Genomic DNA, 26508 nt, shown 5'->3' with positions numbered 1-26508 from the left:
GATGTACTTGCTCTTATAAAAAGATTTCCTTTAATAGGATTTGATTCTGAAGAACTTGAGGAATGTGTTTTCATTAACGTCAATTGTACTAAGGAATAAGTACTCTAGGAATAAGATTAGTTGAATTTTATTTATTTGGATTATGATCATTTAACCAAATCTTCATGGCTTAAAGGGAGACATAATACACTTAAATTAAAATATATATACACATAGAGTATATATACATATACATACTCTGTAAATATACAGAGTAATATATTTAATTATATTACATGTTTAATATTATGAATATTGGACAGATGCAATATTTATTGGATTTCTTCCAATCCATCATCTGAGTCCGTGGTGTTGCAACTCCTCTAAAATAAAATTTAGGGATCTAACGCTGAATCATGTTTATGTTAAATGTGTTGACCTTAAATCTCTCACGCAAACATCATTCATGTAGTTCTTAGACGGCTGAGCTGTGGTTTTAAGAACAGTAACAATGCAACCTCTTTTCATTAACTCTGTAAAGCCCCTTCCCCCAAGCCACCACTGTCATCCTGCTCTTCTTATGACCCTAGCTCTCCTTTGTGCTCTAATGAGAATGCTTCTCTATTTACCTCGTCTCAATCTTTATCTAAAACAAGTCCTAGAAAAAACCAAAGTAAAAAAATATAAACAATAAAAACTTACCTTGAAGGGAAAGGAATGAGCACAAAGTCACAAAGGGATTCTTGCCAATCAATTTGAACAATGGAGAGCCCAACTTACTGTTTGGCATATATTTAATTTTCATCAGAAAACATGGGTTGTGACAGACAAAAAGTTTAACTGGTTGTGGCCTGTATTGGTAATCAATTGCAATAATGACAAGCCCCTCAGCAGGCTGGAGCAGATAAGCCACTCAATCTAAATAGAAAAAAAAAAGAAAGAGGGAACAGACATATGATGATGCACAAGGAAGAGGGGCTGTTCTTGAGCGGGTCTGACACTGTGTTTCATTATGGGCCCTTGCATCTCTAAGTGGCGGCTGATGGAGAGAGAGACTGTCCTCAGATAAGCATCTCAATTGGTTAAAAGTGTCCTCTCTCACTGGAGCTGCACACAAAGGTTAGGGACTTCTCTCTTGCTAAAACAAAAGGCTTTTCCTGGTTCTTATCTGCCCTGATTTCCCTGCAGTTCACATGGCTGACCTCTTCTTTCCTCCTGAAACCTTGACCTTGGCTTTCAGAACACAGCACTCTTCTAACTACCCTTATGCCTTTCCATCCTTCAGCTCTTAATCACTTTGTTCTGCCGGATTTCTTCACAGCCCTGTGCCATGGGTTTCCCCTGAATCCATGGCGCCTCCTCTTGGTACCTATTTGCTCCCACATTATGGTAAGGACTCCCACATCTACATTCTGAACCCCAACCTTTCCCCCAGGTGGAGTCCAGTATTCCAACTGCCAGTGAACACTAATGATGGGCATTCCACTGCCACAGGAAATCTGACTAATCCCAAAAGGAACACACCCTGCCCAACTTGTACCTTTCACCAGTTGCCTTCTTATCCAACACCCTCTGATGTTAATGGCTTGGTTTTAATTCTGATCCAAAAAGTGCGATCATCTTTGCTCTGCTCTTTCATCTCTAACCTTTGAGCCATTACAAACTCCTCTGACTTTTCTTAGGGGAAACCTTTCCTTACCCCTTCTCACTGCTAACAACCAGAACCCCGCTTCACACCTGTATTTACAACTGGGTCTGGATAACCCCTACCTCCAGCCTCATTTCCTTTAAATGCACACTTAAGGTTAATATTATTACCAGAAAAAAAAGTCATCCTAACATATCACTTTCACCACTTTTTTCCCATTCCCAAGAACCTATGGTGATGCCCTGTCATATATCACATCAAGTCCCAATACTCAGCTCCATTATCTTAGTCCACCCTCCATTCAAGTTTACTTCTCACCACTCCCTACTACTCTAATGTTAAAACCTCTCTTTTTTTCCCCCAGCAAGCTATACCCCACCTGTCCACTTCCCTCCTCCCAATCCCAAATGTCTTCAACTGTTTGGTTTTGCTCCTAGCACATTTTTCTACTAAGAGAAATGGGGACTTGGAAACTTCAGATGGTACTTGTTCAAAGACCATTTGTCTAGTTGTACTACAGAAGGATCCATAAAGAGGAGAAGCAGCACCTGAAGCTGGACAGGTAGACTGGGCTCAATAATGAAGACCTAAGGGCAAGTATGCCACATTTAGTTCTTTTAGAGACTTAGCTGTCAGGTAAAATCACTGAAACAATCACGAAATCCCAAAGAAGCAAAAACAAGTAAAACAAAATACCAGCGTCTCCCTTGTGACCACTATGTATGAGATCTGTAAGAATAAACATTTCCTGCCATGGGAAATTTGCCACAGTGCCCGGGAGATAAAAGCAATTCCTCTGCTTTCATAAATTAACCAAAAGGTTCAAAAGCAAGGCAGTAACAAGCTCTGCTAAGCAAAGCAAACCTTTCCTCTGACAAAGGTTGGAAAGACTTTTCTCAGTTGCCCAAGTCATCCCACATCAACCTGGGATTATTATTGGGGATTTTTGCAATTAAAAGGCTGTCTTGATTGAATTTTTTTAAATTGAAAAGATTATCATCTTAATAATGAGTTAATAGAAGTAAACAATCTGTGAAATGGGCTGGTTAAAGCTCAAGTAAAATTCATAAGGAAGAAGAGAACAACAGATGACAATCAGTTTTGTCATGCATCAGTAGTCATCTGGAAGTACTGCTCAAAGAGTGAACAGGTGTTAACAGATCTGGTGAGGACATGTGCATGGAGTTTCTTTGAAGAGGAAAAGGGAGCTGAAACCACATACCACAGGCAGTGCAATAGGGGCATCTGAGATCAACCGGTGCCTCTGCTTTGAGTGAGTTGTTCCCCGAATTATTTAGGAGAATAACAACAGCACACACTTATCAAGGGTTCTGTGCCAGGCCTTTCATTCACACTGTCTATATAACCCTTTTAGTGACCCTATGAAAGAGGTATCATTATCTTAATGTCACCTATCAGGAAACTAAGGTGAGAGAAGTAACTTGCTCCTGGTCACAGTTATTATGTTCCAAAGCAATACTGAAATTCAACAGGACTCTATGCTCAGCTACTATGACTTCACAGTGCAGAGGGTGGTACGAGAGCAAGATGGCAGAAAAGACTCAGCCAACCAACTGACATTTATTAACAGCATAGTAGGCCCTATGCTGGGGACTCAAAAATGGACCACCGTTGCCACACACACTATAATGGCTATGATCAATAAGACAGACAATAACTAGTGCTGACAAGGATGTGGAGAACTTGGAACACTCATACATTGCTGACAGGATTGTAAAATGCTGGAGCCACTGTGGAAAACAGTTTGACCATTCACCAAAATATTAAACATAGAATTACTACATGACCCCACAATTCTACTCCTAGGTGTATACCCAAGAGAACTGAAAACATGTGCCCATACAAAAGCTTTGATATAAGTATTCATGGCTGCATTATTTATTATAGCCTATAAATATATAAAAGTAGAAACAACCCAAATGTCCATCCACTAATGAACCAATAAATATAATGTGGTATATCCACATGGAATAATATTGAGCAATAAAAAGGAATGAAGTATTGATTCATACTACGTGAGAGAACGTTGAATGCATTATGCTGAGTAAAAGAAGTGAGTCACAAAAGATCACGTTACCTGCTTTCATTTACATGAAATGTCCAGAATAGGCAAGTCTGTAGAGACAGATAGTAGCTTGATAATTGCTCAGGCTTGGGGAATAGGAGGGGGGAAGTGAGGATTGACTACTGATAGATATTGGGTTCATTTGAGGGGTGAAGAAAATGTTCTAAGGTTGATAGCAGTGCTGGCTCTATAACTCAGTGAACATACTAAAAGCTATCAGATTATACACTTTAAGTGGGTTAATTGTAAGGAATGTAAATTTTATCTTGACAAAACTATTTTTAAAATGTGGACTAACAGAGTGCTTGCCCTTTTGGAGAATTCATATACAAGTAAACAGTTATAATATATAGATATACTCTACAATAACAATAAGCCTACAGTGCCTTAGCACAAAGAAAGGAGGGTACTTACTCTAGCCTGGCAGCTAGAGTCATGGGCAGAGATCAAGAAAGTCTCCCTGGAGGAAGTCATGTCTGAGCAGACCATTCAAAGGATAAATAGGACCTTGGTGGTGAAAAAGAAAGTATCCTGCAGAAACATAAGCTGGGAATATCTAATAAGAGAAAGTTAATACAATGTATTCCAGCTGTCTCTGATTACTTAACAATAATTAGACCTACTTTTAAACCTGAGATCGCCTGTGCTTCACATTATTACTACTCTTACTAGCCCACCATGTAGAAAGTCTCAGAAAGTAAAGATAGACTCAGGAATAGAAAGTTCAGGTTCCCCAGTGGGGTAAATCTCCAAATTCGGGGAGAAAAACTGGAAGTGTCAACCACCCACCTTCCCATAGTGAAGGTTAATACAGAATTGAAAGTCTGCATGAAGAGGTCTGTCTATCCTATGGACTGGGAATGAAAGACAGCCAGTCTACAGATAATTGGGTACCACCCTTCATAAAAAAAGAAACTATGTGATGAATAAACTTTTAGCAGATCATGACGGTTCTGTTGAAATTAGGGAAGGTAATATAAAACTGAATGCAAACTGGAACCTGGGAGCCCCCTCAAAGTCTCTAAAACAGAGTTGGTGAAGTACTTACCAGGGTTTTCTAGTGCTGGATAGAAGGGTGTTGTGGATGAAGGTTTTAAAGAACAGAATCATCTCTAGAGAATAGAATGGAATTGGCCAAGCTCTTTTTGTTTTCATTTTACCATTCTTCTTACCTACACCTGGATCTCCTGAGCAGGATTATCACCTGCACATTTTCTCAATCTGGGCTTTGTCTACATGTATGACCAATTTTAAATGAATGACTTAGAATTCTAGTTTATGAACCAGTTTTGTGGGTGTGGTTGGCCTTGCACTAACTCACTAGACCATAAGAGTATACTCCTCTCCACCAAACCAAATGATTTATGTATCTAGGTATCCAAATTGGCCAGTTTCAAGGCTATCCATGGAGACCCCACACAGACACAGCTTCCAGCATAAGTGAGCAGAATCACCTGACGACCTTACTCTGTTAGTCACAATTCTTAACAGTAAGTAAAAATTCAGAGCTGGAGACTCATCTTCTTTACTTCTAAAACCCCTACTCACAAAAAGCCTCACATGGGGTACACTTGGGAACTGGAAACTGTAAGAGGACCTTACAGGGTGTGTAAACTGATAATGTTAAACTCAGAGCACATACAGACATTTAAGCGGTGGCCTTTAAACATAAGCTACCAAGTTAACGTAATAATGAACTTAAGTCAAGACTACTGTTATATTATACAATAACAAGCCTACATGACTTCCCCTAACACATGTGCTTTTTAATTGAATTTAAGAATGTCTAGCATGTTTTACCTCTAAATAATCCACATGAAAATACTTGTCATTCTTAAAATGCTTTTCTTTACTGCCTGCTATACAGGAACATAAAACTATGAAAAATACTACCAAGATAAAAGAATATATATCTAGAATCACAAAGCAGGGAATTTAAGAATTATCTGAATCTACCCTCCCCCCAAACAGATAGCTAAATAAACAGATAAGCATTTTTTTTCCCAGAATAAAGTCAGAAAAACCTTGAAAAAGACATCTGTCCTTGCTTAGCCTTTTCATTGAAAGGTAGGAACTAAACATGGAGAAAGCTTTTAGGCTTTGCTAAAGCAGAGATGGAACAGTGAAGTTATACTGCAACCGAGAAGTTACAGTAATTTTTATCTGAGATCAATGTGGTGAAGAAACATCTTGGGCATATCTGAGACATGTCCTGGAATAGTGTGGGGTAATACTAATCACAAGGCCAGAAACCTGTCTGAGCTCTGCTGGCTTAGTCTCTGACCAGAGGTCTGGGCAATCTTCATCTTTCTGAGTCTCTTTCCCATCTACAAAATGGGATAATATACATCCCTCTGAAAGGTTTTGTGAGGATTAATTGCATGGTTATCCTTAAGCACTCATAGTCTAAATGCTTTACCTTAATAGATTGGGATCACTATTAAGACGAACTCTGAAAGGCCAATGAATGAATGGTATTCACCTGCACCCCAGCACAACCCACAACACCACAAAGTCAATTCTAGACCAACAGGTCAATTATAACATAATAGGATTTTGAAACAAGGCCAGCACTCGTCATCTCAACATGTAGCTCTTGGAAAACTATACAATGACAGTTCAGCTTCTCTTCAAGTTATGACACATTAAATATTTTTAAAAATTGACCAATATCCACAGGAATTTAGTACATGATTGATAATATGCATTTTAAATTATTGGGGAAACTATATATTATTCAATAAAGTATTAGCACAAATGGGTAACCAACTGAAAAAAAAATTAATTGGAATCCACATCTCATTTTATCCCAAAATAAAGTTCAAATCTCTCAATAAGTTAAATGTAAAAATGAAATTATAAAAGCATCAAGTGGTTGGAGGAAACTGAGTAGAAAGTCCGTGGGATCTCTCTGTACTGTGTAAATTCCTGTAAGTCTATAAGTATTTCAAAATTAAAAGTTACCAAGAAAACTTAGTGAAGCCTGAGATGATTATTTAAACTACTGAAATGGAGGACTTTCCAACCATGACACAAAGCACAGAAATCACAGGTACAAAGATTAATTAAATGTGCCCACTTAAAATTGATGTTTGTGCCTGTCAAAAGCCTAAGCATACAAAGTCAAAAGAGAAATCAAACAGAAAGAAAAAATACATGCACCTCATATCCTGGAGGGCTAATTTCCTTATGTACAAAGACTGACAACAAATTAGTAAGAAAAATGCCAATAACCCAAAAGAGAAATGGATAAAAGGTATGAACAGTTTATAGACAAGAAAACAGAAATAACTCTAAAATATATACAGTAAGATGCCCAACCTTACTCAGTAACATGATAAATGCAAATTTAAATTAGAATGAAATGCCATTTTTACTTATCAGATTGGCAAAGCCCATAGTTTGGCAACAGGCACTCACACATTGCTGGTGGGAATGTGGATTCGTATAGCCTGTGTGAAAAGTTTGGCAGTTTGGCAATAAAAAGATCCAAAAATACTTAATATTTGTGGGAAAGGTACACATATGAGATTTTTTCCAACAGTTTTTTAATAGCAAAAGAAATTACCCAAATGCCCACCAATATGTGAGACTTGCTAATAAAGTGGTATATTCCTATCAGGGAATACTACGTAGTTGTAAAAAGGAATGGAGTACCCCTACCTGTGCTTCTACAGAATAATTGCTAAAATATATCATTAATAGCAGGTACAAGATATATACTTCCTTGTATATGTACAGAGTGTCTCTGGAAGGATCAATCAGAAATTGGTAACATTGGTTACTTATTTAAAGTCAAAAAAATTTAAAAAGTAGTAATAAATATTATTATCTCCTAAATTTATGGCCAAACATAGAAGGTAGTGAACCAAGCAGCAATGATCATAATACACACATTTGCTAAATCCTTGGTATAGGGTTTGAAGACACAACATACTAAAAATAAATTATTCACTAAGCAGGGAAGAAAACATCATTAACACAAGCAAAACTCATAGTAGATGGCATAGGTTTAAGAACATTTGATCTAGACTTCAATGTACTAAAAATGGGCTGATAGAAATCGCTCTCTTCCTCGTTTTCCAACTTAGCATAGACTGTTAAAAGAAAGCAGGTACTTAAATGTTTAGGAATGACTGAATTACAGATTGAAAGAATGAATGGAGGAGATGGATAAAACAATGATTAGAAAGTAGTAGTAACTGAAGGGCTGTGATCTACCTCTGCTCCCATGTCCTTCTGACACTGGGCAAGCCTTAGTCTCCTTGTACTTACTTCCCTGTACAAATGGGAGGTGTCAGAAGGTGTAAGTGTCTAAGAATCATGATCATAACCCCTACATGACTTGGTGGATAATTTCTAATATGGTTGGTTAAATAATGCTCCCCCCCAGTCCCTATAAAATGTCCATGCCTAACCCTCGAGATCTGTGACTATGTTACATGGCAAAAGTGACTCTACAGGTGTGGTTAATGTAATGGACCTTAAAGCAGGGAGATTATCTTGGATTATCCAGGTGAGTTTTGAGGAGTCACATGAGCCCTTAACAAGTAGAGAACTGTCTCTGGAGAAAAACAAAAAAAAGGGCTGTGGCAGAAAAGGAAGACAGAAATATTCAGTGAATCATTGCTGGCTCTGAGACATAGGGGCCCACGTTCAATGACTGGAGAGGGGCCCTCTAGGCCCTAAGGGTGGTTCCTGGCTGACAACTAGCAAGGACACAGGCACCTCGGTCCTGTAACCCCAAGGAACTAGATTTTGCCAGCAACCTGAATGAGCTTGGAAACAGATTCCTTCTAGAGCCTTCCAGCAAGAGCCCAGACAGCCAGCACCATGTGAAACACAGAGCAGAGCCATCTGCCAACCTGGGCTTCTGACTACACAGCTGTGAGATAATAAATTTGTGTTGTTTTGATCCACGAAGTGTGTGGTGATTTATTATGCCAGCAGTAGAACTAATAGACTATCTTTCTATTCAGTTTAAGAACTGCTTGTTGAGCCTGTTCCACATGTAGGCCCTGGGCCAAGCATTTAGGAGAGAAAAGTAGGTACATATTCTCATGTTGCCCACAAGCACAGAAACCTGCTGAGCAATTCTATGATGGAGGTGAGCACAACACCCTACAGGAGCCGTCCTAACCTCCACCCTCCAGCCCCTGACTGCTGCTTCCTGACCCTTATCATCTCTTCCCTGGATTACTGTAATGGTCTCTCAACTCACTTTTCTGACTCAACAACCATCCATTTTGCACAATCCACCAGTCATCTTTTCAAGGATTACACTGACCATGCCATGGTGCAAATAAAAGCCTTCAAAGCTGCATGCGGGAAAAAGCAGAACTCTTTGGCTACCCTTAGCAACCCTTCAAAGCTCCACCAGGGCAAAAACTCTCTCTGCTTGGATTCTAGTCCCAGAGCCGAGAAAGGATCCAGCACACAGCAGATTTTCAGAAAGTATATGCTGAGTGAATACTATCAACCACACCTGACTCTCCAGCCTTACCTCTCACCTGAGCACAGCCCCCTTCACCACGCTCCTGCAGTCCTGGTTTCAGTGGTCCCAGACCGCTCTTCCCTCTCTCCATGTTCCAACTTCTCTTCATATTCCATCTTCCCTCTCTCCATGTTCCAACTTCTCCTCATGGCTAAAAAGCCTTGTTCACCTGGCTGGTAAGCAGCTCTCATTTTTAAAGATTTTACCCTCCTCTAGCAGATTTCTCCTCCCCTCATGTCTCAACAATTCAGGTAAACTGTGGTCTCCTAATTCCCTGATATAAGCTGTCCCCTCTTCTAGAATGGCATCGACAGCTAACCCTCAGTAAAGTGCCACATGACTCAAAGGTGGCCTGGGGACTTGTGCTGAGGCACAGGTGGTTTATGACCACTCTGGCACAACGCAAGTCCAGAAATCAAGTGTAAACACTTAGAATGTTTATGGCAATTTTATATTGTTGTGACATCCCAGGATACTTGTTGAACACGGCATGGACCAGTCTGGGTGTTGCTGAGTTAACGTGGTGAGTCACACATGGCGCAAACTGCATTTTAATCATGTGCAACAGGATCACTTATTTGTCCATGATAGAGCAAAAACAAATAAAAAAACAACTGGTGCACCACCACAGATAGTCTGAGGAGCACTGCTCTAATACACCCAAGTATGTTCTCATCTTCCACCTTTCGGGATGTTATGGGCTGCCTGAGACAATGAAGATGTCCAATAAATACCAGTGAGTAAATTAGGGAAGATGTGAATGATAAAAAGACTTCCTGAAAGACAGGATATCTGAGCTATTGCTTAATGACTGGTAGGAACTGAACATTTTGAGATAACAGGATGTGCAAATGTGCCAAGGAACGAGGGAATTGAATAGTGAGAAAATACATTGTGCCAGCAGAGGGAAGCTTTCAAAAGCTTAATTTATATATGCTTTCCAGAAGTACATTATGCAGAAGAGCTCAACCAGATAGTTCTACCAGTGTCCTACCACCCTGATCCCCACCCCATCCCCAGTTTATAGCTGGAGCTATAGGCAGAGGGAGTCCCTGAAAGGTTTTAAACCAGTGTTGTGACCTACTTGTGTGCAGGATGAATGTGAGGGAGTGGGCCTTAGGGCAGGGAGACCAACTAAAATTTAACTGTAATCATCCCAAAGAAAAATGCTTAAAGGTTTCAGCAATGGCAGAGATCAGTTACGTGCAGGGAAGGTGGACACAAATTTAAGATATACTTATGAGGCACTATAGGAGAAACTTGGTGATTCACTAGACAGAATAAATGGACAGGGTAGCATGACTAAAGTTTCTGGTTTGGCTTGGGAGACTATGTGCATGGTGGTGCCACCAGATGAGATTGGAACACAAAGAGGAATAGAGTTAAGGGGCAAGGAATTCATAAATCCCATTGTGATAAGCCTGAAGAAGAGTCAGGCGGAGATGTCCAGCAGGCACTTGGGAGGAAGGTCAAGGCTGAAGATACAGGCTTTGGAAGCTTTCATATCTATGGTGAATAAAACCACACTAATGGATCTATGAGAAAAATGGTGCCTATGGTCAAACCCTTGGAGTATACCATGATTTATGAGGGACAGGCTGAGGGGAGAAATCTTACAAAGAAGATGAAAAAGGAAGAGCCAAAAAGACATGAGGAGAAACCCTTCAAAGAGAAATTTAAAGCTGCACATCAGAATCACTTGGAGAACATTAGGAAATACTGTCGCTTGAGTGCCTCCCCAGAATTTCAGATTTAATCAGCCTGGGCACTGGGGTTTTCTAAAGTTTCTGGAAAATTCTATTATGCAGCCAAGGGTGAGAGTCACTGAATGAAGGATTAAGCAGTTTCGGTCAGAATTTAGCTGAGACTGTAAACCATGAATTGGCAGATTATCTATTCACTATTTTACCCAATTTTATGCAATAATGTTCAGCTGCTTGGGTAGGTGAACAGAGGATGACTGCAGGGTGAATCTGGAATTAGGACTTTGCCAGGTAAATAGAGAAGTAAAAAAGTATATTGCTGAGAGCTTAAGAGAAAATTGAAGTCATTCTCAGAGTGAAGAGAGGGAGCTGTTTGGAAGATGGGATGTTAGTTAATTATTTCTTCTTGGCACACTTCCAGGTGATAAGGCCCAGAGACTGACTATGAAAGGAGGTGTTTACATTGTTGTAGACGTTATCGCAATTGGGTCAGACAAGGAAATGTGCCTGACAAGACTACTCCTAGGTTGGCACCAGAAAGAGTTCTAGAGCCATAGCAGGTGTGGGACAGAGTGTGGAGGAGTCTGACGCCAAAGTCCACACTGCATGTGGGACTGAAGAGGAAAATGACAAAGAGGGTTGCAAAAGGCAGACAACAAAATGCAAGAAGGAGACATTCAAAAAAGGACAGTTTTATTTTCCCATAAAGTAAAAAAGCAAACATTTGATTCAGATGTGGCAATGGGAAGATGGGACCAGACCACCCAGACATGCAGTACCTCTGAATTTGGGAGAAAGCTTCCATTTCTCTAACCCCTATAACAAATCCATTGGCAAATCCTGACAATTCTATCTTCTAGGTATATTCTAGAATTCAGTCACTTTTTACTCCAATGGAGGTCCAAGCTACCATTGCTCCTTACCTGACTTACCTCAACTGGTCTTCCTGGTTTCACCTTTTTCCCTCTACAATGTATTCTTCACATTAAAGGAAAAACGAAATGAATCAAAACATGAAACACCTGTCATGCCATGTCTCTGCTTAAATTGCACCAGTGTCTTCCTACCTCACTCACACTAAAAGTCAAATTTCTCATAATGGCCTACAAGGCCCTACATGATCTGGACCCTGACTACCTCTCTGACTTCTCCTCCTCCTCATTTCTTTTCTTACTTACCTTCAGACAGCTTAGGCTCCTTGCCCTTCCTTGAGCACATCGAGAAATCCTCTTGCTTCAAAGCATTTGAAACTGCTATTCTCCACAACCTGAATTCTCTTTTTACATATATCTGTCATGGCTACTGCTTCACTCCCTTCAGATTTCTGCTCAAACATCACCTTCACCACCTCACCAACACATTCTTCCTTATCTTTATTGCTTTAGTTTCTCCATAGCACTTTTCATTGATATTTATATATATATATATATATTTCACCAATAGTCTACGTTTATTTGCTTGTGGTCTGATCCCCCCAACTCCTCAGTAACACTCTGGAATATAAGCTCTTTCAAGGCAGGAATTTTCGTCTATTTTGTGCATTGCTACCTCTCTAGCACCTGAGACAGTGCCTGATAAATGACAAACACTCAAATAGTTGTTGGGTGGATGAGTGGATGAACCTTCTCAGAAGCAGTGTCTGGGCATGCGGTAAGGGAAAGAGCCATGATTCTGTTATGTTTGGAAAGCGATGGGGTAGAGGATAGAAGATATAGTGAATACAATGGAACACAGGTTTCAAAGGATAAAGGGCAGAACTGAAAGTGTGGTTAACATTAGGAGCAGACAACAGCAAGACTGTGACACACAATGTGAGTTTCTCTTTTAGGCAGTAACCAAGAATTTACAAGAATGGGATGAAGGGTGGAATTGACTGGCCTCAAATATCTTGCCTTTGAAACAAACCAGAACTGGCAGCAATAGGGTCAGTCCAGGAGGAAGAAGGAGTGAGGCATGCAGCCCCACCATGATGGGGAGATGGTACCCAGAGATGGATGGGTAGGTCATGTGGATTGATGAATTCTAGTGAGAACAAAGATCATGAAAGTCTTTCCCACCACAGATTTGAACATAGGGAAAGTGTTATAATACACATATGCATAATAGTACACATCCATAAAATAGACAGATGAGCCCCTAAGAGGAAAACAAATGGTCCTCAAAGAGAAGTGGACAGGAAAAGTAACCAAGAGTAAGATTAAGTTAATTCTTCCTGCCTTCTATTTGTGGGTACAGTTCAGATATTCAGCCTTATCCAGGAATGTAGTGTTCATGGAAGTGAACATTTTAAATTACTGAAATGCTTATCTGTATGTGTGATCACTTTAAAAAGTGCCTCTGATAAAAAAATGTAAAGCATTTTATGAAAGATTTCAATTGACTTCTACACTGAACTTTTCTGGATGGTTCAGGATTATTATTAAGAGCAGCAGTATCACAGAAGTGCTCTCTGGAACCAAGCATGTCTAGGGCTATGGACTTTTATCCTGCATTAAAAAGTTCCACATTGCCAGGCATCTCAAATAAGTGTGTCTGCTTTCAGTAGATTTCCTATCTCTTCCCTATCAGTTTGTTAGCCACTGAACCGTTTGTTACCAGCATTCCTGTTTCTGTAAGATCCCACTCATTCTGATTCGCTATCTCTAATCTGGTATGGGATGGGAAATTAGATAACCAATGATGCTGGAATGTTTAAAATAATGCTAAATGGGCTGTGATTAAAAACTAGAGAATCTCCCTGTGAGTCAAATACAGATTTACTCAGTGGACTTCACAACACTGTTTTCACTGCTCAGGGATGATTTCTCTGCTTTCTTACTGACTTTCAATAGCATTTGGGGTATGGAAATGTCACAATAAATAGCATCTGAGTTATCTACACCACCTTTTTTATTCAGCTCTAATGAAATGATTGTTATTAAGGTGTCATAGTTTTGTTTAACAAATTAAAAACTGAGATTTGGCATAACATGCATTTATTCTATGTCTACAAAAGACATCTTCAGTTTGGAACAAAATTTATAACTTGTTTATTATAACCAGAGAAAAGATTTTCCCAAGGAAAGTGCAGTTACACTCCTAGACTAGTAGACAAAGTGATTTGATGCATAATGTATATAAAATACAATACATGTGTAATATAGTATTGCTAAAGAGCATTACTTAATTTTAAGTTAAATAAGTCTGATATAAGGATTCCAGAAACAACAATTTAGAAAGACTAACATTTCCCCACCCTTTTTATCTGGATGGAAAAAATACAGTTTAATTCAATATTGCCTCAGTGGAGGCCCCTTCAAGCTATGGATCTTTCAAATAGTTCAGCACCAACAAATAATGTTGGTTAATGGAAGATTAAAATAATGACTACCCTATACAAGTCACCATGGAGAATATTTACAAATGTCTTACTAGGTATTCAAATAAATAATTTTCTTTCTAGTTTTATCAGATAGTTAAATAACTTCTATGGCTTTTCCTCCATGTAAAGCAGGAAGCAGGAAGAAGAGGTGAGAGAGTAACTCAAGTTATTCTGACTTTATGTACCATTATGAGTTTTAACCATTTGATTTTCGAAATGTCTCAACAATTGCCACATCTCTAACTGCCCTATCATAATAGAATTGTCTAGAAGACACATCTTGGTTAAAAGTTACAAATTCTACAAATAAACATGCAATTTGCTCACTTAGTCTGCAATGATTACCAAGAAACAAAGGAATTTCCAGAATCTCAACCAAAATACTCCCCTGAACCAGTTTCCCTAAGAGCAATCTTGGCACCACAATCCAACCATGTCTCCAGGCTACAAACCTTAGCCTCTAATCCTTCCCTCATCCACACCTCCTCTTTCTCACTTTTCCTTCATTTTTTCTGCCCTTCTCATTCCTTTCCAACCAGAAAGTCAGACAGACACCTGTCCAGGTATGTGCTGGACCAAGGAATCAACCTCTCCTATTTCACACCCTCTCTACTGACAGTATGACAAACCAGCAATCTGAATTGCCAGCTCAAAGCACCTCTAGCCAGGTCCTTTCTCATTTCAGAATCCTCCAGCAATCTGCAAAGCTGGAATTCCTGGTGGCAGACTTCGTTACCTGGACTCCATTTACCCTTCACTCTCCCCTTGCACTCTGATTCCTGATAAACTAGTCTCTGGGCCAAGGATACTTTGTTGCTGCTCCCAGAATTCTCACAATTGAAACAGGAATAAATTATTCAGACAATTTCAAGATTTTGCTTATTTTTTCTTTAGAAGTTATGTACCTTTAAAAGCACAAAAATTATTTCTATTACTGATGTAATCCCTAAGAATAAATGATTTTGCTCTGCTTGATTAAGTTAACAGAGCATATACCTAACATTGTTTCATTTTTATTCCACTTCAGGTAAAGTATTCATGGCTTTAGGAAAACGTATTAAATGTACCCATACATTAAATGGGACCTTATGCGAACGTTTCAAATGGCTGACTTTTACATATCCAGTTCACATTTGTTCCCTGTACTAGCCCCCAAAATGGATAAGTTTTGAAAATTCATTTGGTACAGGTGGATACTGTGTTTTAAACACTGACAATAAAGAAATAGCAACCTACTGAAATATACTGTCAGATTGGTTAACAACATAATATTTATCTACATGAGATAAGCACTGCCAAGTACATTTCTATTGTTTTTAATCTTTTCTCGTAGCTGTTTATATATAAATTTGTCAAATAGACTGCATGTCATCTTGGTAGCCAGTGCTGTCTACACTCCTGCCCCTTTAGTCATAAATTGATTATATTAACTTAAAACTATCCTGTTGATTGCCATTAGTGGATTATTTTTAGTTCTTTAGGTGTGATAATAGTATTATGGTAATTTTTTAACTCCTTATCTTTTGGAGATATACTGAAATATTTACAGATGAAACAAGATCAATCATGAACCTGGGTGATCACTGTATTATTCTCTCTACTTTTATAAATGTTTGGAAATATCAATAACATGTTTTTTAAAAAGGAAGAAATAAAATTTTCATGTTGAAAATGCTTATAAGGTTTTGTTATTGTTTTTTTTAAGTACACTAGGAGATGGTTCTTGTTCATCTAAATAGTTGCCAATTCTCTTCCCCAAGAAGAACTGACAACCTTTTAAAAAATGCCTATAGTGGCACAAGAACAGACCCACAGAACGATGAAACAGAACAGAAAGCCCAGACATAAACCCATGCATATATGGCCAATTAATATATGATAAAGGAACCATAAATATACAATGGGGGAAAGACAGCCTTTTCAAGAACTGGTGTTGGGGAAACTGGACAACTACATGTAAGAGAATGAAACTGGATTATTGTCTAACTCCATACATAAAAGTAAACTAGAAATGGATCAAAGATCTGAATATAAGTCATGAAACCATAAAACTCTTAGAAGAAATCATAGGCAAAGTCTCTTGAATATAAAACTGAGCAACTTTTTCCTGGGCACATCTCCTCAAGCAAGGGAAACAAAATAAAAAATGAACAAGTGGAACTATTCAAACTAAAAAGCTTCTGTACAGCAAAGGACACCATCAGCAGAACAAAAAGGCACCCTACAGTATGGGGGAATATATTCATAAGTGACTTAATTGATAAGGGGTTAACACACAAAATATGAAAAGAACTCAGATACCTCAACACTCAAAAAAATGAATAACCTGATTAAGAAATGAGCAGATGACCTGAACAGACACTTCTCCAAAGAAGAAATACAAATGCCCAACAAGCACATGAAAAGATGCTCCAAACTGTTAATCACCAAGGAAATGCAAATTAAAACCACAATGAGATATCACCTCATACCAGTTAGGATGGCCATTATACAAAAGAAAAGAAATAACAAATGCTGGCAAGGATGTGGAGAAATGCGAACCCTCTTAGACTGCTGGTGGAAATGTAAATTGGTGCAACCATTGTGGAAAGCAATATGGATGTTCCTTAAAAACTAAAAATAGAAATACCATTTGACCCAGTAATTACACTCCTAGGAATTTACCCAAAGAAAAAAAATTCCCTGATTTGAAAAGACATATGTACCCCTGTTTACTGCTGCACTATTTGCAAAATAGCCATAATATGGAAGCAACTAAGTGTCCATCAATAGATGAATGGATAAAGAAGATGTGGTACATATACACCATGGAATATTATTATTATTCAGCCATAAAAAGAAACAAAATCCAACCATTCACAACAACATGGATGAATCTGGAGGGTATTATGCTCAGTGAAATAAGCCAGGCAGAGAAAGACAAATACCATATGATTTCACTTATTTGTGGAGTATAAAAACAAAGCAAAACAGAAGGAACAAAATAGCAGTAGACTCATAGACACTGAGAAGGGTCTAGTGGTTACCAAGTGGGAGGTGTTTGCGGGGAGGTGGGAAGGGGATAAAGGGACACAATAATTCGCAATCACAATATAAGTTGGTTACAGGGACAGTAGTATAGCACAGAGAACACTGTTAACAATTCTGTAACATCTTACTATGTTGACAGATAGTAACCACACTAGAGGGATTGAGGATTTAATAATATGGGTAACTGTAGAAACACTGTGTTATATATTTGAAACCAACATAACATTGTATTTCAATGATACTTTAATTTTTTAAAAAAAGGCCTACAAGAGGCTGGAAAAGCAACTAACCAAAATGTTAGCAAAGGTAATTTCTGGTTGGTGCAATTATGGGTAATGTCTGTTTTCTTTTTTATTATAAGCTTTTTTTTCATTTTGTGCTTTTTGTTATTTAAGTTTTTCATAATTTGTAAAGTCAGCATATACTATTATCATAGTCAGAAAATCTGATATTTCCGGTTATATAGAATATGATTTCCTTTCAAACACAGAAAAATCTGTATTATAAACCTCTGTACCTTTTTCTATATTTACCACGAAAAATATTAATGAAAAGCATAAACATGAAAGTGCAGTTATCCACAAATGACATGTAGTGTGACAGCAGGATGAAAAGAGAGAATTTTTATGGTCATTGGGATAAACAAATGCTAGAGGAGATAATGTTGGAATGACAGAAAGATTGGGAAGATTTTGGTCTCATTTTGGCAAAACAGTCTTATTGACTAATACAACTGAGTGCTCATAATGGATCCTGTAAGAACAAATGGTCCAGAGGACTCTGGCATTTCTGGGAATGTGGTACACATTATCTTATATGATGTTTATTTTAAGCTTGGCTTGAGCTACATTATCTATCATACCTCAATAGATATGTACCTATATTTTTGTTTTCTCTTTTACATGGAGAGGGAAGAAAGGAATAGTTTCTCTCCATCTTTGAATGAAAGGAAACAGTTGATGTGATTTTGACTCTTTTGCCCCCAGCATCATTCTCTCCTCCTTTTCCTTCCTCACATCATTTTATCTGGGGCAGAACTAGTTGCCCCCTCTCTATGCGAAAACAAGAGAAGAGGTTGCCCAGCACCTTATTCACCATCCCAACTCAGGCTGAGACTCAGTATCAGGATCTGCAAGGTCCTTGGCAGAAGGGACCACATCGCATCTCAGTTCATTTTTTCGATAAATATTTGGGCAAACACTGTGTGCCAAGCACTCTTGTTGACACTAGGGATACAGCAAGATCTATGTTCTCATAGAGTTTGCTTTCTTGTGGGAAGACACACAAGGAAACAAAGATAAACATGAGCACACATAGATAAACGGTGACAAAAGTTAGGAAGAAAATGAAACACTGCAGAGTGATAGGACAGGTGATCAGGGGCAGAGGGCTGCAACAGATGAGTAGTCAGACAGATACAGAGCATTTGAGAAGATATGAAGGGCAAGTGGTCCTGGAAGAGACAACAGCAAGGACAAAGGCCTGGAGGCAGGAACAAACTTGGTACGTCACAGGAACAGCAAGGTGAGCACAAGGGCAAGTGTTATGCTGGACAATTCAGGGAGGTGGGTATGCAGGGTCTAAGGCCACAGTTAAAGAGCTGGGGTTTTCTACTAGGTCCAGAGGGAAACCATCAGAGGTTTTTTTTTTTTTAGTATTATGAGTGTTTATTTTTCTGTTTATAAAAAACTGTAGTAAAATACATATAACATAAAATTTACCACCTTAACTATTTTTAAGTGTATTGTTCAGCTGTATTTAAGTACATTCATACTGTTGTACAAACATCACCACCACCCATCTCTAGAACTCTTTACATCTTGCAAAACTGAAACTCATTAGAGGCTTTTAAGCAAAGCAGTGACATGATCTGACTTATGTTTTTAAAAATTAATTTCATTGCTTGGTAGAGAATTGATTATAGGGAGACAGTAGGATGGAGTTTACTGAAGTAAATGGATTCAGGATACATTTTGTGGACACAGCTGACATGCCTGCTGCTAATTTGGATGTGGGCATGAGATAAAGAAATGAGGAGAGGAGATGACTTCTAGTTTTGTACATCTCCATTGTCTAGCATGTAGCAAATAACCAAAGTTTTATTTCATAAATTAGTGACTACTGATTTAACATTTAAAAAGTAGAAACCTTTCTTCCTACAGAACTAAATAAAGTTCAGAAATAAAGCTACCATGTGGGCAGGAGATGATACATCTTTTCTAGGGTCTATCTGTACTGTGTCTTTGTAACATGGATAGTCTACACAACTGGTTCATGTCAGCATTATATGCCTAATTTCAACATTAACAATAAAGGCTAATACTTTTACATGTACGCAGTGAGTTAAATCTTATTAAACATTTTACAGATGCTTTCCTAAATCAACAGTTTCCAACCTTTGAGACTATGGTGCTAGGGACCACTGCCCCAGACATTACATCTATCTACAAATTTGATGCTTTGGAGAGTTTAGTGGACCTTCTCAAGTCCACCCATAGACCAACCTCAGAATTAGGAAGCCCTGCTCTGCTTAGTGTGTTATTATTGCAAATCATTATGAGAACCTAGATATTATTAGCCTAGCCCTGGAGATTTTGGAGAAATGCTTTCAAAGAGTTTACCTTTATTAATGTCCACAAAAACAAGTTACCTAGAACCAATATTAATTTAAAGGAGATCTTTCCATCTTTATCAAAACTGTTATTGAAAGTTTCAAGGTTCTCCTTTTAAGAGCCTACTTAACAAATCCCTTTTACAAGGCATTTCAAAGGGAAAAAATACTACCTTACAATTCATATTTTCCTTTTTAAAAACCAAACCATTAGAGTTGAGGGAAACATTTTCTTACTCATTCAGTATGAGCTCCCATGTAAATTTAGTTAAATTTAATTTAACACTAAAGTTAAATTTTAGTGTTCCATTTATCACAACTACATTAACTCCATTTTCCCATTCTCTGCTTGGAGCTTAATATTTTCACTGCGAGCATTTCAAGCCTTTTTGGGAAAAAACTAAAATGTAAATCCTATACTATCACATGCAAATTTTGCAAGTGTCCTGTTTCATAAGAAAATTATCTGCCCCGCACCTCCCCACCCCATGATTTCCTCTAAAGATGAGGAAGCAGATAGATTCTAGAGCCACATCCAATCAGTAGCAGGGTGTAGCCAAAATATTTGTATTCTAGACCCAGGTTTCCACTCATCACCTAGATGACCTTAGCAAAAATCACTTAAAGTTCTTGAAGTCTCAGATTTTTGGTCTCTAAAACTGAGTTAAGTGCACATACAAACACAGCTGCAATAAGAACCAAGATGATGCATGTGCTAAGTGTTTTCATGACATACGAAGGCACAGAAGGACCAGGAAGAGTGACAGCTGCACAGATCTGCCTGTGAATCTAGAGATAGCTAACAACCATCCTTGGTCAGTCTACTGATAAAAAGCTAGAGACCCAAGGTTGCGGGCTGACAGATATTTTTAGGGGATACCCAGCGGGAGCAGTGGGAGCCAGCTCTCCACTGACCCACCCCTGACTCCCCAGACCCACGGATACTCCCTCCATGAGATTCTCAGGCAGTCACCTGAGGCGGTGAACTTGGACTATGGACAGAGAATGTAGACAGGAAGGGCTTGTTGGATGGGATAGCATGGCTTGGGCCGATGGTTTAGTCATCTTTACTAAGATAATAGATTTTTTTTCTTTTATACTTTCAGTCCTGGTTCAGGGTTAGGTTTCTTTGCTTATCCCATCTGTAACATAGAGGAGGCATAATCCTTGCCCTGCCATATTCCACAAGAAAGTATAAGGAGTATAATTAATGTTGTTACTTATAGAACAGGATGGGGTGGGACATATTTAGGAAATTAAAAAATTCAGTAGTAAAGCCATATTCAGAATTAAGTCTAATGAAGAAAAAAGAGTAAGTTAGAGAAGTACTTGGACCCTAATCAGGAGAACTTGTTTCTGGTCCCTGCATTGTTAAATAGGCTATGTCCTTGGCCAAATGACTTGGCCTCGCTGGGCCTCAGTTTCCTCATCTGTAGAAGAAGTTGACCAAAATGACCTCTAAGGTCCTTTCCATCTTGAAACACTTTAACATGCCTTTTAAAAATTATCACATGCTCATGTCCCCTCAAACGTTTGACTTCTTCATCCCCTAGATGGGATAACTGAGGCATATCCCCCCTGTGGGAGTGAAGCCCAGGAGCCCACAGTGGTAGTAGTAGCATCTTCATTAATACATCCTGTGTTGGCTGCCTCTGTCTAGAATTAGCCTCTTAAATAAACAGCTTCAAAAAAAAAAAAAAAAAAAAAGAAAGAAAGAAAAGAAAAGAAACCTATAAAAGTACTCTGTTATAAAGTGGTAAAAGAAGAGCGTGCCATATAAGCAATGGAGTCCAGACTAAACTGGGTCTGATTCCCAGTTCTGTTACTTATTAAGCAAATGACTTTGGATAAGTTATTTAATTTCTATGTGCATCAGTTTCCTTATCTATAAAATGGGAATAATATCGCCTTCTTGGTAGGGCTTTTGTGAAGATTGAATGAGATAAGGCATATGTAGAATTTAGCAGTGCCCAGATATAGCAAATGCTCAATAAATGCTATTATTATAAAATGTACTTTCATTATTCCCATTTTATAAATTCAGTCTTTTTCCATGAACTTCTTATAATGCTTCAGGAAATAATAACCTCTAGCCTTACTATTTGAATTAGAATAAGTTATACCTTGACCAATTCAACTTACCAGTCTAAGAGCACTAAGAAATTTATCAAGTTTAACAGACTGGCTAATGCTAACATGTATTTTTGTTCTCAATTTTCATGAAAGTCATTAAAGGAAAGTAGGAACTCTAGGCTCTACATACTGGTTCACATTATTAAAATAAACATAAAGATTATATAGACACTAAAAACCTAATTTAAAATAAGAAGTTGGTTAATGTACCATTAGCATGGTATGCTAAGAAAAAAAATCCACATGTACTCTGCTTTTTACATTCTCAACGGCCAAGTTTCACTTTATCTTTATTAATGTAGGTGCATAGAACAACTACGGAGGCAAAGACTCTGACTACTTACTATGCTGTGGCATAAATTATTACAGTCAGATTAATAACAGCATTTTGGCTGGTTCTGGTCAGTTAATCAAAAACACTGCTTACAGAAAACAATTAAAAAATTATATACACACCATAAACATTTACTTTACTTTGGATATTTGAGGAATTAATGCGCATTAATTCCTCAAATATCCAAAGTAGTTCCAAGATTTCCCTTGAGGAAGAATGCTTCCCCAGTATTTTTCTTATATAAACCATACCCAGAATTTATTTCCTACAATTTCCAGTTTTAATTTTCTAATTGGATTGAAAACTAAAAGACAAAAACAAAACAACAAAAACAAATTTGTAAAGCAAGATCAGGATATTATCTTTCAAGTTTTACAGTTCTCCTATCTTTTAGTTTTCTGGCCCACTTTTTAGTCACTCACTTTTCTTTTTATTGAAGTATCATTGATATATAATCTTATGTTGGTTTCAAATATACAACACAACGGTTCAACAGTTACCCATATGATTACATCTTCTTCCCTCTAGTGAGTTACTATCTATCAACATAGAAAGATGTTACAGAATCATTGACTATATTCTCCATGCTGTACTATCATCCCCATGACCAACTTAGATTGTGATTGCAAATTACTGTGCCCCTGTATCCCCTTCACCCTCCCCCTCTACTCACCCCAACACCTCCCACTTGGTATCCACTAGTCCCTTCTTGGTGTCCGTGAGTCTACTGCTATTTTGTTCCTTCTGTTTTGCTTTGCTTTTATACTCCACAAGTAAGTGAAATCATATGGTATTTGTCTTCCTTTGCCTGGCTTATTTCACTGAACATAGTGCGTTCTAGATCCAGCCATGTTGTTGCAAATGGGAGGATTTCTCTTTTTATGGCTGAATAATGTTCCATTGTTTAGTCACTTGCTTTTATGGAATCTTTCCAAAGAATTCAACATTACATTCACAGAAACAATAATACTATTTTCTTTTGTACTTAGGTTCATAGATTTATACACTTATTTAAATTATCTAGTCATAATAACAAGTGTAACTGGCACCAACAGGTTTGCAACAGACTATTGTTGAGCCAGTAATCCAGCAATTGGAGCAGGAAACAGGCCACTGTTCATCATGCCTGGGCAGCACTCAGTCTGCTTCAGGAAATGAAGAGCATAGGTTCACTGGGTCAACTGGTTAGAAGTCAAGAGGACTGTCTATACTAGGATGAACTGTGTGCAATTACCAATGCCCAATTGTCTCTAATACATATTTTTTAATTTAAAAATTTAACTATCTTTAATGTTGAATGTCTACTACCTATTTTGTTGTCTCTTTGAACAATAAATAGCAGCTTAACTTTTAAAATTCCATTCCACATTTACTCAGGAACTTACCTTAAGCTACTGAATAATAAGTAATACTATTCTGGTTTCCTAAGAATATTTTTTCTACCTTCTTTCTTCAAGTTAAAGTCATACATGTTAAAATGTCAAAGAGGCTGAAGGTATAAGCATGTGTCTTCTAGCTAACTAAATGATAAACAGCAGAAGGATTAAAACGTGAGGTCAACATTAGTTTGGTTGGTTGGTTGCTTCCAAGACATAAGTCTTTTGGGCCCACAGGATCCAACATGGCATTGTCTGTCTAGAGAAGTCAACAAAAGCTGGTAAGAAGAGGAGTGGGCAGAGAAGCCCCTTGACAGACTTAGGAAAAGTCATCCTTACATACAAGTACCCTTTACTTTTGTACTATATACTTGTTATGTAATTCAATTGTAGTAAACAAACAAATAAATCACAAATATACTATTAAGACAAAATCCAGAAATTGGGCCAAAAAGGAGGGAGGGAGGGTCTGAGTTTAGATGAAGGTCTACTAGCCAAACCCTCTTTTTCTAGTTCTCTTATTTCTACCACTTAAAAAGTCTAAATCAGGTTTACATCTATGGTTGTCCTTATGCCCTCACAAAAGCACTGCATGAAATCAGAGCCCTGGTATATGATACACTCTTTAAAATACCAACCCACAGAGTTAGTAGGCAGAGCCTAAACACTGCCATTATACCTGGGTTTAAATCCTGGCTGCGTACTTTCAACAGTATACACGGAGCTTTCTGCTTTCTGCTTTTCACACTTCTCTGTACCCATGCGAACTATGAGGATTTTGGTGCAGACCCGGCTTCAGAGGGTTCATGAGAAAAAATGCACATAAAGTGCCTTGTTGCAACTATTACTAATATCTAAAAGATGCCAAACTTTTCACCTCATGATTGTCAATAAAATATTTAAAGCTTGAATGCATGTTTGAGCATTCTATTAATATGTGACACAAAGAAGGCCCTTGAAGTTTATTTTCTATTCCAAAATTGTCATGCAAACTCAGTTTAATCAAGATATCTAATGTAAAGAATGAAGATGGTGGTCCTTTCGAGATCAGATAGAAATGAGAAATAGACATCAGGTAGAAGAGTCAGACAGAGCCTCCCAATGGGAGGGGCAGAAGTTTCAGAAAGGTGAATTTGCAAATGCCAGACCTTACCAAGCCCCCTCCCTGTCTGTCCATCTCCAATGGCTCCCTACTGACTTTAGGATAATACCCAAAATCTTCAGTCGGTGAAACAAGACTCTCAGTAACTTGGCCCCTCTGTGCCTAGGCAACTTCACCTCACACCCTCCTCTGCAGTCATTTTACAGTGTTCCAACTCTCTGATGCATCTGCGCCCACAGACTGGATTTGATTCTCTGCTGCCCTAACTCCCCCCATTCTCCCTTCTTTTGGCTCAGGAAGGCAGCTTTGCCTCCCTTGCTTGGCTTTCGCAGCACTCTGAATATGCTTCTTATACTTTATCACACTGTCCTGTCATTGTTTACCTCCCTCAAGCCCACACAGATGTGGGCTGGGCTCCTTAGAAGCCAGCCAACCATTCTGCCTGACACAAAGCTGACACTCAAATATCTGCTGAATATGCAACTTCTGAAACATCCTTATTTTGGCTAGGTTTGGCTCTATTACCTTATATCAGAGGGGACAAAGAAGCCAGCCTGTTGGTGTTCAAGGCCCACGTGGCTGCTCATCCCTACAGATGAAGATTTGTTTTTAACATGGCAGACTTATATGGTAACTTAGTTCATCTGAATAATGAGCAGTGTGTTTAGCAATATTTATGGTGTGTACTTACCTCTATCCTTAACCAAAAGATAAGTTTTACTTGACAATATAATAGTATGTGCCTTTAATATATCTAAATCAATTAAGAACAGTGGGATACCATGATCTTGTTTAGAAGACCTATCTTATAAAGTACCAAATTTGCATGAGTTTTCAACTTTTCATGAGTGGTCCAAATTGGAATGATCACAGCACACTTCTAAACTATATTCTCTCTAAAAATATGTTTATGGCCTGATTCTTGACATGCTGTGTTTCATTGAGACTCAATGTTCATTCTCAACTTTACTGCTACTGTATACATAAAGGCTCCCAAATTATTTATTTGCTAACTAGCATTCTTTCATACCCTAAAACTGATGTTTGCACATGTAACACACCAAGGAGAATAAAGAATTAAACAAGTTAGGAACAGTCCTATTTCTTCAACTTGACTAGAAATTATGTGAGGACAAAGGCTTCTTTTATGCATACTCAAGTATCTAACATAAATAAACCCCGATTTGTAAATTGGCCTGTCTGCAAAGGTGTAAATATGACTATAACTTAGGTTGTTTGTAATCGTTGTTAATATATCTGTCCAACAATAGAGGATTAGCTAAGGAAATTACATTCTAATCACTGGAATACAATTCCAACAAGAGTTTTAGAAATAAGATAAAAAATGTTTACCATGTATTATATGAAAAACATGAATACTAAAATTCTATGTGTAGCATGACAGAGGAAAACATGCATAGAAAAAAAGGAGAGAAAGGTAAAATGGCAAAACATTCACTGTGACAGAATTATGCTCAGTAGGTCAAAAGTCTTCTGGGCTCCCTAATTTCACCATTTTGATACCGTTTTCCAGTTTTCTTTTCTCCTCAACCTCAAAGTTCTCCACGCACAGTCAGTTCTCTCATCAGCGTCAATCCTCTCTCAGGATTAGTGCGGGCCCACATCACCTTACACAAAAATTTGGGGGAAA

At 38.2% G+C, this 26508-nt stretch overlaps 1 protein-coding gene across 5 annotated transcripts in view; it reads right to left on the bottom strand.

Moving 5' to 3' along the window:
• Positions 1–26508, bottom strand: part of ELOVL7 (ELOVL fatty acid elongase 7) — an 85460-nt gene that overhangs the window by 56430 nt on the left and 2522 nt on the right. The window contains exon 1 of one of the 5 annotated variants that reach the window (XM_017669164.3): positions 9217–9505. The exons of 2 other annotated variants lie outside the window; for them this stretch is intronic. The gene's annotated coding sequence lies outside the window, so the exon portion shown is untranslated. Of the gene's footprint in view, positions 1–681; positions 704–9216; positions 9506–26508 lie in introns of those variants that run through there. 2 more of the 5 variants (XM_017669166.3, XM_073235928.1) reach the window with 2 other exon arrangements.

This window comes from Manis javanica, chromosome 1 (genome assembly GCF_040802235.1).
Source record: "Manis javanica isolate MJ-LG chromosome 1, MJ_LKY, whole genome shotgun sequence".
Classification (NCBI taxonomy): domain Eukaryota; kingdom Metazoa; phylum Chordata; class Mammalia; order Pholidota; family Manidae; genus Manis; species Manis javanica.
This window is presented reverse-complemented; position numbering and strand designations above follow the sequence as displayed.